The sequence below is a fragment of the Pleurodeles waltl genome, chromosome 6, assembly GCF_031143425.1.
Source record: "Pleurodeles waltl isolate 20211129_DDA chromosome 6, aPleWal1.hap1.20221129, whole genome shotgun sequence".
In the NCBI taxonomy this organism is placed as follows: domain Eukaryota; kingdom Metazoa; phylum Chordata; class Amphibia; order Caudata; family Salamandridae; genus Pleurodeles; species Pleurodeles waltl.
The window spans coordinates 1,150,035,786-1,150,054,005 of record NC_090445.1 but is presented as its reverse complement, the minus strand read 5'-3'; positions in this window follow the sequence as shown (position 1 = coordinate 1,150,054,005).

The window sequence follows — 18,220 nt, the reverse complement described above, 5'->3', positions numbered from 1 at the left end:
ACCGGTCCTCTGGGTACCCTCTCAGCACAACGAGGGTGGTCCCTGGAACTCAGCAACTCTGTCCAAGTGACTCCCACAGTCCAGTGACTCTTCAGTCCAAGTTTGGTGGAGGTAAGTCCTTGCCTCCCCACGCTAGACTGCATTGCTGGGTACCGCATGATTTGCAGCTGCTCCGGCTCCTGTGCACTCTTCTAGGATTTCCTTTGTGCACAGCCAAGCCTGGGTCCCCGACACTCTATACTGCAGTGCACAACCATCTGAGTTGTCCTCCGGCATCATGGGACTCCCTTTTGTGATTTCGGGTGGACTCCGGTTCACTTTTCTTCTAAGTGCCTGTTCAGGTACTTCTGCGGCTGCTGCCTGCTTCTATGAGGGCTCCCTGACTTGCTGGGTGCCTCCCCTGTCCCCTCATCCAAGTGGCAACATCCTGGTCCTTCCTGGGCCACAGCAGCATCCAAAAACCCTAACCGCGACCCCTGCAGCTAGCAAGGCTTGTGTGCGGTCTTTCTGTGTGGGAACACCTCTGCAAGCTTCTTCACGACGTGGGACATCCATCCTCCAAAGAGGAAGTTCCTAGTCCTCTTCGTTCTTGCAGAACACCAAGCTTCTTCCAACAGGTGGCAGCTTCCTTGCACCCTCAGCTGGCATTTCTTGGGCTCCTGCCCACTCTCGACACTGTCGCGACTCTTGGACTTGGTCCCCTTGTCTTACAGGTACTCAGGTCCGGAAATCCACTGTTGTTGCATTGCTGGTGTTTGTTCTTCCTGCAGAATCCCCCTATCACGACTTATTTGCTCTCTGGGGGTAGTAGGTGCACTTTACACCTACCTTTCAGGGTCTTGGGGTGGGCTATTTTTCTAACCCTCACTGTTTTCGTACAGTCCCAGCGACCCTCTACAAGCTCACATAGGTTTGGGGTCCATTCGCGGTTCGCATTCCACTTTTGGAGTATATGGTTTGTGTTGCCCCTATACCTATGTGCTTCTATTGCAATCTACTGTAACTTTACATTGCTTGCATTACTTCCTTTTGCTATTATCTGCATAATTTTGGTTTGTGTGCATATATCTTGTGTATATAACTTATCCTCATACTGAGGGTACTCACTGAGATACTTTTGGCATATTGTCATAAAAATAAAGTACCTTTATTTTTAGTACTTCTGTGTATTGTGTTTTCTTATGATATTGTGCATATGACACCAGTGGTATAGTAGGAGCTTTACATGTCTCCTAGTTCAGCCTAAGCTGCTTTGCCATAGCTACCTTCTATCAGCCTAAGCTGCTATAAACACCTCTTCTACACTAATAAGGGATAACTGGACCTGGCACAAGGTGTAAGTACCTCTGGTACCCACTACAAGCCAGGCCAGCCTCCTAAACAGATCAAGTAAAAAAAATAACCCTCCTCCCCCTGGCATAAACACTGTGCAGTCTGCGCCCTTCCCATAGCATGCAAACAGTGTCTGTAATATTTTAAATTGGACTAGGTGCAGTCGGGCTTTAATTGTCTCCTTTCTTGGGTGCATCAGGGCTGCCTCCCAGACTATGGGGGTCATTCTGACCCTGGAGGTAGACTACCGCCAGGCCAACGACCGCGGATGCACCGCCAACAGGCTGGCGGTGCATTCATGGGCATTCTGACCGCGGCGGTCCCGCCGCGGTCAGAAACGGAAAACCGGCGGTGTCCCGCCGGTTTCCCGCTGCCCTGGGGAATCCTCCATGGCGGCACTGCAGGCAGCGCCGCCATTGGGATTCCGACCCCCTTACCGCCAGCCTGGCTCTGGCGGTTTTGACCGCCAGAACCTGGCTGGCGGTAACGGGTGTCGCGGGGCCCCTGGGGGCCCCTGCAGTGCCCATGCCACTGGCATGGGCACTGCAGGGGCCCCCTAACAGGACCCCACCAAGATTTTCAGTGTCTGCCAAGCAGACACTGAAAATCGCGACGGGTGCAACTGCACCCGTCGCACCCCTTCCACTCCGCCGGCTCCATTCGGAGCCGGCATCCTCATGGAAGGGGGTTTCCCGCTGGGCTGGCGGGCGGCCTTCTGGCGGTCGCCCGCCAACCCAGCGGGAAATTCAGAATTACTGCAGCGGTATTCTGACGGCGGTACTTTGGCGGGCGGCCTCTGCCGCCCGCCAAAGTCAGAATGAGGCCCTATATCTTCCATTCATCTCACCTCTTCTTCCCATTTTCCCGGTAACTTATGTAAGGTGTATGGCATGTTGTTGCTGAGGGTCTTATAAGTCAGAGAAATTGCTTTCTTTCCCAGCTCCTCAGTTAGGTCTTGGCCCTCAAGTATGGGGTGTTCTGGGATACCCTCCCCAGCAAGTCCCTCAGCATACCACACATGTCACACCTGCATATATGTTAAGAACTGGGTGGCGTTCATCCCATATTCCCTTTGGAGCGAGGAGAACAGCATGATGTTCCCACCCTTGAGCAGGTCCCCACCTTAGATATTCCTAGCAAGAGTCAGGCCTCAACTCCCCTCAGCTTCTGCATTTCAGGGAGTTATTTCCCCTCCCACACAGGTGTCTCTCTAGTGGGTTTTTCGTGCCACTCTGTATTTTTCCTTGTCCGTTTCCATGTTGCCATTGTAAACTGTGTGGCTCGGAGAAGACACCCAGACCTCCCCTCCATATAAGTAATGGAGACAGGACCACTCTCTCCATTGTGCCCACTCCAGCTTGAAAATTGAGTGGGCCAAGGGGCAAATAAATGATTATTTATGTTAATGAGGTGAGCAGTCCAATAATAGGCTTGTACATCTGGCTGAGCAAGCCCGCCACTATATTTATTTACCTGTACAGACTTTAAGGCTATTCTGGGGTGCCCACCCTCCCACAGTAGCATCCACATGTCCCTCTTGTCCAGTTCGAAGGCTTCAGGAGAAATCCCATAATAGGTGTTTTGTAGGACAGAGAGTCATTTGGGTAAAGAGATCATCTTGAACATAGCTGGCCTCTCCGTTAGTGTGAGGGGCAGACCTCTCCAACTCCTCCCGACAGGATCAGATCACTCTCCCAAGGCTAGGTGTACAGCAGGTTTCCCATCAGAATGTCATAAATATACCCAGGTATTTGAACCCAAGGGCAGTGTGTGTCAAGCAGCTGAGAAGTGGGGGCACCTCCAGCCTGCTCCATGGGAGGAAAAGCACTGATTTGACCCAATTAATACAGTATCCCAAATAACTCCCATACTCCTCAAATAATTGAAAGGTCATGGGGAGTGACGAGGAGGGATCAGTTTCTGAGATTATCATGGACAGCACGAGCTAAGGACTCTACTGTCAGAGCAAAGAGGAGAAGGTACAAGGGGCAGCCCTGTCTCATACCTCTACCAATGGGAACCTCAGCAGACATCACTCCACTGACCCAGACTGGAGCCTGGTATGATAACATTACCCATCTCCTATATCAGGGACAGAATCTATATTTAACCAGGGTGCTCTTTAGAAATGGCCTATGTACAGCATTGAACTCCTTCTCTGCATCAAGTGCGAGAAAGACTTGGGAGGTTCGGTGCTCTCTTATTTCATTCAGCCAGTTGTGTGTTCTACGGAGATTGTAGCAAGTGGATCTACCAGGAATAAAACTTGATTGATCACTGTGGATCAGGGGTGTGATGACTTGGGACAGTCTAGAAGCCAATATGGTGGCCAGGATTTTTACCTCGATATTGGGCAGGGATATAGGGTGATATGAATCGCAATGCTCCTTGGGCCTGCCATCTTTCAGAATAACGACTATGACTGCTTACCTAAGGTCTGGAGGAAGGAAGCCCTGTTTGTCTGCTTTGATAAACATATGTGAGAGATGGGGATCTCAGTAGGCCTGAAAATCACTTGTAGAATTTGACGTGAATCCAATTGGGTCCCAGGCTCATTTTAGCTTTGTGCTTGGCTATAGCAGCTTGCACTTCCACCAATGTATTTTTGGCGTCAAGCAATGCTTTCGCCTCAGCATCTAGTACTGGTGTGGATATAGACTCCAGGTAGTGGTCAATGTGGGGCTGTGTCTGTAGTGCCCAGGCCCAGTAAAAATCCTCGTAATAGTGTGCAAAAGCTCCTGCGATTACTTCATCTGACTCTGCTCGATCTCCCCCATGAACCACTATCTGAAGCCCCCATCTAGCTTCCGCCTTCCTCCTACTCAACCAGGCTCGGAGTTTTCCTGATTTGTGCCGGTGTCGTACAGGGAGTGAAGGGATGCCAACATTTCATTCTTTGCGCCCTCTTGTGCCAAGGTCCTGTATTCCTCTGGCAGTGGGGGGGGTCTGGGCCAAGGTTCCCCTCACTCTCCAACAGCTTACACTCAATCTCCTCCAGGGATCCCACTAGTCTCTTTTTCTTTTGGGCAATGAGGTTTTGGGTGCTTTCTCAGAGGACCGTTTTACATGTTTCCCACAGTGTTATTTTGGAAACTACAGTTCAGACTCCACCCTCAGACTGACTGTCACCTCCCTGTCCCTCAGCTCCCATGCATTTAATTTCCATCCCAACCCTTCCCTGCACATCCAGCCCAGTTTCTCCATGAGGGGGAAGTGATCTGAAAGGCCTCTGGCCAAGTAGTCTGCCTGTTGTATGGTGCCAACCTATCCTGTTGGGGCAAAAATGTAGTCGAAAATGGAAAAACAATTTGTGAGCCTCAGAGAAATAGGAGCATTTTTGGTCAAAGGGATGGCTGCACCTCCATAGATCATAGAGGCCTAGAGATGCCGCAAAGTGGGAGAGGGGAGTGGAATGTTTACCAGTACTCCGGGAGCTCGGCCTGTCCATCTCAGTTGTCATTGCATCTGTTGGACCTAGCTCTTTCTACAGGGTAATCCCTAAACCTTTTGCCTTGGTCCTCCTATTTTCCTCTGACCCTTTTTTGTAGGCTTTATGACTTTGGGCGCTTTTCCACTGTTAACCAGTGCTAAGGTGCATATGCTCTCTGTCTATGTGTATTGGTGATTGGTTTATCCTTGATTGGCATGCTTAATTTACTAGTAAGTCCCTATTAAAGTGCACTATCTGTGCCCATGGCCTGTAAATAAAATGCTACTAGAGGGCATGCATGCACTGATTGTACCACCCACATGGGAAGCCCTGTAAACATGTCTCAGACATGCCACTACAATGTCTTTGTGTGCAGTTGTAAACTGCCATTTCGACCGAACAAGTGCACCCACTTGCCAGGCCCAAACCTTCCCATTTTCTACATGTAAGCCACCCCTAAAATAGGCCCAAGGTAGCCACATTGGTAAGATGCAGTGTATTTGAAAGGTGGAACATGTACTAGTGTGTCTTCCCTAGTTAGGTTAGGAGGGGAGAGTTCATCCTCCTGATCCCTAACGTCTTCCCCATCTGAGGGGAGGTCTTCCTCCTCAGCAGGATCTTCTCTTGTATACTCTGCCAAGAGCTCCTGGAGCTTCACCTTGATAGGGTTGGAACCAATTTTGATCTCTTTCAGTCTACAGAGGGGCCTTAACTCTCTCATCCCAAGATGGAGGAAAGGGGTGAGGTTGAGCTCTACAACCATGGCTTCTGAGCTGCTAATTTTTTTGCTAAAGTTGGGCAATACATTTAGGAACTTAAACTTCTTCTAGCTACTAATCTCTACCCATAGTAACTTTTAAATCTAAAAATGAATTGCTGAAGGGGACCTAACCAAGGCCCAAGTAGGACTTTTTTTTAATTTAGAAAAAATTGTCAATACAAAAAATCTATTGAATCTAAAAGGAATTTTGGAATTTATGTGTGTGCTCAGCTATTGGCTGAGTAGTCCAACAAATGCAAAGTCGTAGATCCCACCGCTAATCCACCAGAGTCCAGAGTTTCCCCAGAGGCTTAACAGAGGCTAAAGTAGATAATATTAATGCTATCTTTTGTGGTAGTATGGTCGAGCAGTTAGGCTTATCATAGAGTAGTGCAAAGCATTTGTTGTACACACACAGTCAATAAGGGCCAGATGTAGCAAAGTTTTGCGAGTCGCAAATGGCCCGAATCGCTATTTGCGACTGTGCAAAATCGGAAATGGGATGCAAAAACCCTATTTCCGACTTGCAAAAAGCGATGCGAGCCGTTAGCGACTCGCAAAATGTGTGACCCCATTTTGCGACCCGCAAATAGCAAGTCGCAATTCGCGAGTCGCAAACCATATGCAATTGCAACTCGCAAATTGCCCATTTTGCACTTGCAATTTACCACTAACTCAGAGCAGGTGGTAACCATAACCAAAGTATAAAAGGCGACCCAGAAGGCATCTTGGTTACTCAAGATGGCGGAGATATACCTGATAGCAGTGAGGAGGAGAGTCCACGCAGCCCAGCAAAGGAGGAGGAGGGGCCACAGACAGGAGAAGATATATAGAACAAGGCAGACTCTTTTTCAGCAAACTGAGGAAGAGATATACGATAAATACCGCCTTCGCAGCGCAGCCATACTAGAATTAATTGATTTACTAAAACCACACCTAGAACACCAGACACTGCGCGGCTGCGCCATCCCTACACATGTGCAAGTGCTATGCTCACTGCACCTCTTGGCCTCAGGGAGCTATCAGGGGGTCATTGCTGTGGCAGGTGGGGTATCTCAAAGTGCAGTGTCAAGGTTCCTCAGGGCATTCCTAGATGCCATACTCACACACAGGTCTCACTTCATATACCTACCCAGGAATGAGGCAGAAATTAACAGCACCAAGCTGGACTTTTACCGGATTGCCAACTTTCCCCATGTCATATGATGTGTAGATGGGACACATATTCAAATATGACCCCCTGCAAACCTGGAACATCTTTTCCGCAACAGAAAGTGTACCCACTCACTCAATATTCAGGTTGTTTGTGACGCCCATTATGTCATTACTGACATTGTAGCTAAGTTTCCAGCCAGTACCCATGACTCCTACATTTTTAGGCACAGTGGGATACACCAACGCCTGGAACATGGGGAGTTTGGAGACGAATACCTCCTAGGTAGAGCTGCATACACCTCGTAGACAAACAGACAGGTCACTGTGCACACCAACCAGGACATTCTAACAGTGTAATGTTTGTGCCCAACAGGTGACAGTGCATATGCTCTACGGCCATGGATTATGACTCCGTTCTTAACACCAAGCAATGAATGTGAGAGGCGATACAACAATGCACATAAGAGGACCAGGAACCTTATCGAACGCACCTTTGGATTACTGAAAGCAAGATTCAGATGCCTCCACCGCAGTGGAGGTGCCCTCCAGTATACCCCCATTACAGCATTCAAAATTGTTGTCGCATGCGCCATCCTTCACAATATAGCCACCCGACGTGGGCTACCTCTCACCCCTGCAGACCCAGATCCTGAGGATGAAGAGCAAGAGCAACCACATCGCCATCATGGGGATCGGAGTATAGCTAATCAAGGCAGACTGAGACGGGAACACATCGCAAACCAATACTTTGGAAGGTACGTGTCAACTCCAACCATACTGACCTATTGACCAAAAACTCCATTTGTTAAGTGGAACAAAAAAACTATTTAATTTGTGCAGAAATACAACTATTTACAAATAATAACTGTTCATGGTCATCTAAATGCAAACCATGCATGGAGCACATTGATGTCATGTGCCACATCATCAGGGACAGGGTTATGTCTATGTCCTACGGCGGCCCCTGCCAGCCTGGCTGGTCCCTGGTGGTTCTGCAGTGCTCTGCCTGGTACTCCCACTCTGGAGCACCCTAGTGTCACTGGCAGAGACACTGCTCACTGTAGAGCCCTCCTCGCTGTCCTGGGGTGTGTCCCCTGTGCCCCTGGACAGATGCCGTGCCTCCATTAAGTCAATCACGTGTGTGATACGGCCCAGGCCCCTAGCCACATCTCCAGCAAAATGGCCCATTTCGACCTGGAGGCCAACTGTCCTTCTCGACAGGCCAGTGGTGTTCACAGCCAGTCTGCCGATTGATGTGGCCATCCTGTCAAGCCTCTCTAGGAGCTGACGGTCCCTGCGCCGCCCACCCTCGCCCTGTGCCAGTAGTCCTGCCACCAGATCCCTCATGGACAGGGCTAGGTCCCCAGTGTTTGTGGCAATAACGTCAATTCTGGAATTTAGATGCTGCATGCTGGCCTCGTTGTTTCTGACAAAGCGGTGCAGCACACCACTAATCCGCCCTAATATATTGTTTTGCAGGCGCTGACCACGCAGCAGCTGTGCCTCACTGTTGGTGGTAGGTTGACGGCCGGACGCAGCCTGCAGCCCTGATCTCCTGTACCTGCGTCGCCTGCGCAGCGGTGGCTGCCCTGTGTGCTCAACTGTGCCACTCCTGCCTGTTGCTGGCGCAGCCTCCTGGAACACAGTTGCAGCAGGTGTGGACATAACAGGGATGGTGTTGGTCGTGCAGGTGGGAGTGGTGGCGGCTCCTGTGCTGTCCTCATGGGGCTGGCTGCTGTGGGTTGTGGTGGTGTCTTGTGGGAGACCTGTGGGACATGGGGAACACACTGTCAGTGTCTACTATCTGTTGCACACTTCCTAATAAACATTTGCCTATGAACTGCCTACTTGACTACATTTCCCATAATGCATCATTCTGGTGTTTGCAACCCTGAAATGGAGCTATCGTGGTTGAGCATGCCCCTGTGTACATGGTGGGTGGGGGTATGGCATTGATAGGGGTACAGGCATATCACATGGTACTCACCGGTTGATGTAGTGGGCTCAGAGGTGTCCAGATCTCCAAATCCTGACACTGCCTCCTGCTCCAGGGTCTCCTCCACCCTTTCTTCCAGGGGTGTGGGTGGTGGTACTGATGATGGTCCCCCTCCTGTGCCTCTCATCTCTCGGAGCCTTTCAGCCACCCTCTCCTTGGTCCGGGAGCGGAGGTCATACCACCGTTTTTTAATCTCTTCCACACTCCTGTGGCTCACCCCCAGGGAGTTTATTTTTTCCTGGATCTCCTGCCAGAGTTGTCTTTTGGTGGCTTCTGGCACATTGAGGGCTGCCTTTCCAAATAGTTCATCATAGTGCTGACAGCATTCGTCTGTCAGCACCTCCAGCTCCTTCTCTGAGAATTTTAGTTTTCTTTTTCTAGGAGTTTCTTCCTTTGCAGCTGCTGTTCCTCCTGTGTGCAGTTCAGCAGTTTAAAATGGGTGTGGTCCTCCCTCCTCCCAGGTGTATTAGTTAACTTCCTGGCTGTGATGTCATCATCATGTGCCAGGAAGTGTTTCCAGAGTGTTCTGGCGTGGTTTCTGGAGTGTTCTGCAGCACCTGCAATCAATTTACATGGTACTCGCAATTTGCGACACCCACTCGCAAATTGCGAGTTCGTTTTTTGCGCGGTCGCAAAAAGCGACCTCACAAACAGCGGGCTCGCTCTCTGCGTTGCGACTCCGGGTGCGAGTCGCAATTTGTACACTAACATTGTACCTGCATTTCTATTAGCAACACGCAATTTGCGAGTCGCACTTACTCGCAAATTGCGAGTCGCTAATTTTTTCGTTCCTACATCTGGCCCTAAATGAGGTACGCACTCAATGACTGACTCTAGGCCAATGTATTTGTATTGGAAAAATAGATTTTGTTATTTTATTTCTAGAACCAAAAGGATCTTGTTGCAGGTAAGTACATTTGCAAGTAAGTATCTAGCATACGTATCAAAGACCCTTTGTTTAGATTTCATAAATAATATGGTTTACAGGCAGGTAACACTTTTCACTTTTAAAAGTTGACAGTGCAATGTTCTGAACAGTCCTGGGGGGAAGTGTTAGTGCAGTTTTGAGGTAAGTACTAGACTTACAGTTCCAGTCACAGGGGGTTAGGACGTCCACAGGTCTAGGTTCAGGACGACCCCAAACTTACCCTACCAGCATCACGAAGCCGGACAGATGCAGAGGTCAAAGTTGAAGATAGATTTAGAATGGGATCCTATGGAGACTGGGGGCATCGGAAACAGATCTGCTAGCAAGTAAGTACCTGTGACCGGATGGGTTTAAGTGAGCACCGGGGTGGGCACAGGTCAGCACCAAAGAAACACCCTCAGCGGCACAGGGATGGCTGCTGCAGGTAGCATACACAGTGTGGGGCTCCCAATGCTTTTCAATAGGGGGACCCCAGGGGTCACAAAGATGCTGCAGGCTGGGTCCAGTGGTCGGTTCTGGGAAACCACAGACTGGACAATGAAGGGCCGCCTGCTGAAGTGTGCTGCACTGGTGGTCGGATTCCCCAAGGGCAGGGGGCTGCAGGTGCAGGGGTACTTTAGGTGACGGTAATCTTTGTGCGGTTTTCTCTCAGTCAAGGTGTTCCTTCGGATTTAGGCTGCAGGTGTCGGTGTGTTGGCCAGATGGGGTCAACCCAGGCTGGGCACAAGGTCAGAATTGCCTGGGGACCTGCTCTGGACCAGTGGGCCATCTGGACTCAGGCCATGGGCATTGGGTGCAGAGTGGGCAGGACTTGTGGATCTGGGGCAGTTCTGGAGTCCCTTTGGGTGGTTTCTTCTGGACAGGGCTGCTGTCCTCTGGGGCTCTTGGTCCTCTGGTGGGCAGGCAGTCCTCTGGGGGATTGGAGAGGTCGCTGGTACTGCAGGATGCGTTGCCTTTTGGTAGCAGAGTCCTTGAAGCTGTAGACAGGCCGGTAGGGCTGGGGCAAAGTCAATTGTCATCTGGAGTCTTCACTGCTGGGGGTACAGCTTAGCAGTCCTTTTATCTTCTTTATTCTTCTCGTTGAGGTCACCAGGAACCTGGTAAGCTAGGTTCAGGGGAACTCCACCCAGAGCAGGCTTTGTTTCTGACTCCAGAAGGCACAAAGGCCCTCACCCCATGGGGTCAGAAACTCATACTCATCTTTTAGTTGCAGGCTGACACAGACTGGTCAGCCTTACACTAATGGGTTGGTTAAAATATAGGGGGCATCTCTGAGATGCCCTCAGGGTGCATTCTACAGTAAATCCAACACTGGCATCAATGTGGGTTTATTGTGCTGAGAAGTTTAATATCAAACTTCCCAGCCTTCAGTGAAGACATCCTGCAGCTGTGGAGTTTGTATTGGCCAACTCCCAGCTCATGTACCTAATATGACCACACTGCACTTACTATGTCTAAGATTGGACTTAGACACTGTAGGGCAATGTGGCTCATGCAGGTATGTCCTCACCCGTGGTATAGTGCACCATGCCTTAGGGCTTGTAAGGGCTGCTAGAGGGGTGACTTACCTATGCCACAGGCAGTGATTGGTGGGCATGGCACCCAAGAGGGATGTCATGTTGATTTGACCTTTTCCTCCCCACCAGCACACACCAGCTGCAATGACAATGTGCATGTGTTTGGTGAGGGTTCCCCTAGGGTGGCACAATACATGCTGCAACCCCTAGGGACCCTGCCTGGTCACAAGGCCCTTGGTTCCACTGGTACCTTTTATAAGGGTCTTATCTGTGTGCCACGGGGGTGCCAATTGTGGAACAAAATGGTTCCGTTTTTGGGAAAGAACACTGGTGCTGGGGCCTGGTTAGCAGGATCCCAGCACACTCGAAGTCAAGTCAGCATCAATATCAAGTAAAAGGTGGGGGAGTAACCATGCCAAAAGGGGCACTTTCCTACAATAGAGATATGGAGTTTGGGGTCTCTGAACTCATAATTCAAAAATACAACTTTTGGTGAAATTTTGTTTTTGAATTGTAACTTTTAGAAAGTGGGCATTTTCTTGGTTAACCATTCTGTGTCTCTGCCTGTCTGTGGAATACACGTTTTGGTCAGGATGACAGTCGGGCTGTATGTGCATTCACTCTAGACAGTCACACAAAGGGAGATTAGGTGTGTCCTGCAGAGCCTGATCGCCCATCACCAGGCTGATGGGTCTTCCTGAGCTAGAGTGGCGGGAGGAGCTGACACTTGCACCTGAATAGGGCTGTGCCTGTCATCACACAAATCAGTCTCCAATCCCCTATAGTGTGCCTGGGGCAAGGGCAGGATTAGCAGGGACTTGTGCACTACAAAGACTTCTCTTTGACATATGCCTACTTCAAAGACAGAAATGGGCATAAGTACTGGACCCCTGACTCCACCTAGTTAGAACACTTCTGAACTAAGGACATTCTGCCAGGAAGAAGAGCTGGATGCCATTGGAGGGACTGCCACTCTACATGTTGCTTTGTTGTGCTGGCCTGCTGCTTGCTGCTTCTGTCCTGGGAGTGAAAGGACTAGACCTAGTTTTCTACATCCTGCTTTCCGAGGTACTCCACGGACTTGATCTAAGCTTGTATCCTGTTAAGAATTCTCAGGGACATCAAAGACTTGACCTGCCAGTGCCTGGGCTTTTCTGATGAGAGTCCTGACTTGCCAAGTGGCAGTCCCTGGGCCCTTGGAAGTGTAAACTGGTGACTTCCAGTCCCTGGGCTCATGGAAGTGTAAACTGGTAACCTGAAGGAAAAAATCCAAGCAGAAAATCAACGCAGCGCCTGTCCCCCAGCTGGAGAATCGACGCAGCACCTGTGCAGAATTAACGCAATGCCTGTTTCCCCGTGGTTTCAGCAACACAGTGTGTCTGGGTTTTCCACGCATCGTCCCGAGGTGTAAATTTCTCATCGACCCCACACCTCACCGTGGCAAGAAACCGAGGCAGTGTGCTTGGAAATCAATGCATCACCTCTCCTGCAAGGAAAGAATCAATGAATCACCTCCCCTGCCAGTAAGGAACCGATGGATCGCCTCTCCTGTGAGGAAAGAATCGATGCATCACCTGCTGTGTGCAGTAAGGAACCAATGCCTTGCTTTTCAGTGCCTCACCTCCCCTGCAGCCCTCATTGTCTTTGTTTTTGACACATCCCAGGTACTTTGTGCTACAAAGATACAACCATTGATTCCTACGGAATAAGACTCATTGAAACATTTAAAAAGGGATATCTTTACTTGTCTATGTTGTATTTTTGTTGGTTTGGTCTTGTTTTACTCAGATAAATATTTACTATTATTCTACACTGGTGTGGAGTACTTTTGTGATGTTTTTACTTTGTTACTGTGTATGGGTACAAATACTTTACACATTGCCTCTGAGATAAGCCTGACTGCTTGAGCCAAAGAACCAAGAGAATGAGCAGGGGTTATCTAATCTGTGTGACTCCCTGACCCTGACTAGAGTGAGGGTCGCTACTTTGACAGGGTGCAACCACTGACAACTAGAGATCCCATTTATAGCAACATCTTTGAAATCTCCTCCCATGATTTGGAGTGGTGATTCTGGTTCCAACAGCAACTCAGCTAGCTTCTCCAGGAGGTTGTAGGCAGGGGTACATAAACACTGATCAACATAACATCTGTTCTCCCCCAAAGTCCCCATACTCCCACAATTCTCCCTAACGGGTCTATCCACTGTTATATTAGTGGGAAGGGTGGCTCTTTCCTAATCTGGATAGCTACAGGACCCTGAAGGGTATCCCATGTGAGCAGGTGTGGTGTAGGCTCCTCTTCCTAAGAATTTACACTGTGCCCCTTAAGATCGGTCTCTTATAGGAGTATTACATCTGAGTGGAAACGTTTAATATATTGGGCTACCAGACCTTGTCTCCAAGACCATTCACATTTCATGATAAGACCAATAGGGTTTTAGCATTTAACTGTGATGTACCCATCGTGATTCAGACAATAAAACAGGTAGATGCACCCATTCATTTACTGTCAGGAACGATGGTGTGCACATCCCTCGTTGGGGCTGATCATAAACTGCTGTGTCTGTCGTGTTTTGTCCCAGACTGAATCTTCCAGAACCCTCTGAACATCTAAACGACCCTTCCCATCCCCATGTTCTCCTCCAGACCCGAGGTTTATCTCTTGGTCGCGTCTTCTGCCCTCTAAAGGGGTTCTAGTCTGGGTTTCGCTCCAGGAACAGTAGCATATATTGCAGTAGGAGGTTTTGCAATTTAGCCTTTACTAAATCGCTGCTGTCACTGGACATCCCTGGGATAATCTGGGAATATCATGATTTTGGAATTGCCGTATTGCACTTCCCCCAGTTTGCGCACCTCAGTGAGGATCGTGTCTCTGTCTTGGAAAATTAAGAAGCGGTCTATCACTGGCCTCTCGGGTGGGCCCATTAAATGATGAAGCAGGGGGAGAGCTTGCACTGTGGTAGGATACTTCACAGCCACACATCCAGAAATCGTTGCATGTTTGAGACCTCAACCCCCTTGGGGAATCCAACAAACCTAAGGTTGTTTCTCTGGGGCAGGTATTCACCATCTTCAAGTCCCCACACCACCTCCCTGGTTGTGGTTTGTGTCTCTGCCACGTCTTTTCTGACACTCTGGACTATATCTTCCAGTTCAGATACCCTATTCTCTGCTGTGGTAAAAATCTCTTGGCCACATCCCAGAGGTCTTGATGCAGAAGGGAAACCTCCAAGCGCACCTCACCCACTTTCCCCTCTAGAGCCTTCCTGAATGATTGAGTAGCCAGGAGGAGAAGGGCCACGTTGTCAGGTTCTGCTGGTGGGGCCTCCTCTACTGTGGACATCACCATTTTGCTGTAAAAACCCATCCTTACCTGTCGGGTAGGTTCGGGGACTTTGTCATGGGCCACTGTCTAGATGTTAAGGTGTCACCCCTCTGTCTATGGCCTGTAAGGGCACACTGAAGACTGGAGGACTGGTGCAGGTCTGATTGCACCAAGTGCGGGAGACCTCCTCTTTAAGTTGTCTTAAGTGCACAGCTGGGTCCGGTAGCGGGTAGAGTCTGCAGCGTCACATAAGCAGATCGCCATCCCCCGGACGTCAGGACATGAGATGGTCCGTTGGTCGATCTCCAGCCGGCTTGGGATGTGATATGAGTATGAGAATGGGGGGACACACGCAGACCAAGAGCGAGGCGCCGGGCCATTACCCCCAAACTCTGATGAGGCAAATATCGAGCAGATTTACTGCTCCTCCAGATCGTCACCATGTGAGCGTGGGCCTCCAGGAAGCTCTCAATTCAGCCTCAGTCCAGTCACCTAGCCCACACAATGGGCTTTGGAATGAGGAGGACACAATCTGACACAATCTCGCCGGTGATCCAGGAGAGAACCCCAACCTCCTCTGAAATGTCACTGCAGCTCGTTGTCCTCCCTGATCTCGGGCAGCAGGCGCTACCTCCTTGTGCAGTGCCGGTATTTGTCTTTCTGCAGGCTGCCAACTCTCTCCTCAGTGTCAGGGCCGGGGCTTCAGGCAAAATCCCACGGCAAGGCCACCCCAGACCCACCAGAAGCAAGCCAATCCACAAAACAATGAGCGTGCCCCTTTGCAGGGTCCAGCAATAAGGGCCAAACTGCAGCACCGTGCTCTCAATGTCATAGCCCAGACCAGGCACTCGTCTCTCCGCTTCCCTCAGGTAGGGTTGGGTGCCATGTTCTGCCAGTGCCTCCCCTGCATTTTAGGTCTAGTGGGCTGCATCAAGATCACTCACCTCAGTCCAGGGCCGAAGGGCTTATGCAGTGGGGAATGGCACAGGAATAAGTCCGCACAAGAGAGCCCCCAGTAGCCTGTCCTGATCTACAGCATCACTTCCTGCATGACTATGCCAGCAAAGCCAAACTCAGGGGCACCCTTGTGTCTCACAGGCAGCCAGTCATGGTGGGCGCCCGCTGCTTGGGAGCCCCATGGGTTTGGCCCACCTGGGTGTCCTCACTACCCAAATTCTATCTACGGGGTGCCCTCCGCCAGGCCCGCCATCAACCAGGAAGGAAAGGCGACTCTCGCTCCGAGATCCTCTCCCTTGACCACTCCGTGCAGCATCGCAGGTCACAAGATCTGTCTCAGCATCTACTGGCACCATATGCCAGTTGTTTCCCACTCCACTGTTTTTGGTGCCTGGTAAGAGACGGTAGATCAACAAACTGCAGCTGTTATGGGTTATGATAGGATTTAAATAGGATTAAGAGAGGGCCCTGTGCAGAGCAAGCTTAAGGCATGTCCGTCACCGCAACCATCTTGGACTTGGGGGCAAGGGGACATGGTTTTAGGGCTCAGGGCTAGGGACAGGTATTTTTTAGAAAGACTGGGGGTCATAGGGGTCACACGGTGTTCCTGTTTTAGGGCTCAAGACAGGGGTCCGGTATTGTTTCAGAGGGCTGGGTGTTGGGGAAAGAGGTCACACTGGGGTCCGGTTTTAGGGCTCAGGGCAGGGGTCAGGTATTTTTTAGAGGGGCTGTGGGCTCACAGGTGTCTGGTTTTAGGGCTCAGGGCAGGGGTCTAATATTTTTTAGAAGGGCTGGAGGCCAGGGGAGAGGTTGTGCTGGGGTCCAGTGTTAGGGCTCAGGGCAAGGGGTTGGGTATTTTTTAGAAGGGCTGTGGGCGGGGGCATGCAGGGGTCTGGTTTTAGCATACAGGACAGGGGATGGGTATTTTTGAGAAGGCCTGGGGCCAGGGTGGTTGCACCAGGGACCACTTTTAGGACCCAAGGCAGGGGTCAGGAAAATCCTTTACCATGCATATGCCTTAAACATTCATGCTTTCACAAAGAAATTCATTTAAAAGACATATGTGGCAAAGGTTATTTGTTGTAAAAAGAATGTGTGGTAAAGGTATTTGAGTGGTAATGCACACGTGGTAATGGCATGTATTGCAAGGGAATGCTTTGCTCTGTCATACAACCCCCAGAAAAGCATTTCTCAAACAAAATATTTAATTTTTTTATTAAAACAATGACAAATTTAATACAAAAATATTTAAAACAAAAAAATAAAGAATCATTTTTTTAATGATTATACATATAAAAATAATTCAATGTTTAATGAAAAAAGGATTAAAAACAGTAATTCACATCAAAACCAACCAAAACCCTTATAAAACCCAACATTCTGAAAAAAACATTACAAATTTAAATTTAACAAAATCAAAATTATTAAACTAAAAACTTTAAATAAAATAAAAATGAAACATAGTATTAAACAATTAACCTTCCTTTATTTAAAATAAATTGCACATTGATAACAAAAACTTACAATCAATGTCAAAAACGGCAATATTAAACTAATAGAGAGTTAATACTTCCATTTTATTGTTAGAAAAAGAAAAACAATATACTGATCTTTGATATTCAAAACTTCAGTAGTTTGGTACCCACAAAATTATGACTTTGATATTAAGTACCATAGCAATTTCTTAATCGATATTAAGAATCCCCACAGTTACAAAAACTCCGTTTGACACAGCCTGAGCCCAGTAACCACTGATTGCCCTGGAACTCCTGAAACAGTTTCCATTTCTAAACAAAATGGTGAGTATTATACCCTGGTTTGATTACGATTCATAGATGACGTTCCATATTTGAGATGGCTCAGTTAAGCCTTTTACTAGAATTTTACAAACTATTAACATGTAATGCACAGAGTATCCAATTCACATTAGAATACAGTCATCCTCAGATTCATGTTTTAGATTCAGATTATTGCTGATGGAAGGGTAGAGAGCAAACTCTATAGAAAAGCGTTTGCAGTGAACAGTTCATTTTAGAGATTAAATAATAATGTACCCATTTGGTCAAAACATTTTGTAGCCAGGAAAATGACTCCTAAAATGAGGCAGAGACAATTTCATATAGATTTTTTTAAATATATTATTCTGACATTATTAGGAGTGATTAACAACGCTTATCTCATTTGCTTACTCATTGATACAGATAGGCTATTACTCTAACAAAAATCACAAAAAGACTGCAATTAAATAAGAAGAAACAACCAACAAAGTTCAATTTATAACACAATATGTTAGTGGAAATACACAAATAAACTGCCTGCTTAGGAAGCATTGACATTTAGTCATATTTAACTTTACCTTGCTGAAAAACCTCACCCAACATTTAGGGGAGGTACCATGCTTGAGGATATATTATGTCCAAATGACATGATGAGTTATTCAAAAATGCAGAAAATGCAAATAGACCTTCATTTCTAACAGGACTACACAACTGTAGCAATTATATTTGTTGCCAGTACACTGAATGAAAACAGTTGCAGTTTTGGAATGTCCACCACCATAAAAAATAAAGAATTAATGATTGCATAAAATGTAATATTCCTTATTGTGACTATAATATAACCTCCATGTGTGATTTAAAAATATGTATGCTTTACTATGAAGCCAATAAAAGAACGCAGAAAAATACACTTAAGCATATTAAAGAGTTGAGATCCCAAATAGCTTACACTAGTACAATTTACAGAGACGCACACAAAAAATGATACTGAAAAATGTAAGTGTGTTGCAATTAACTAAAAGGGTAGCTATATTGGTGGAAA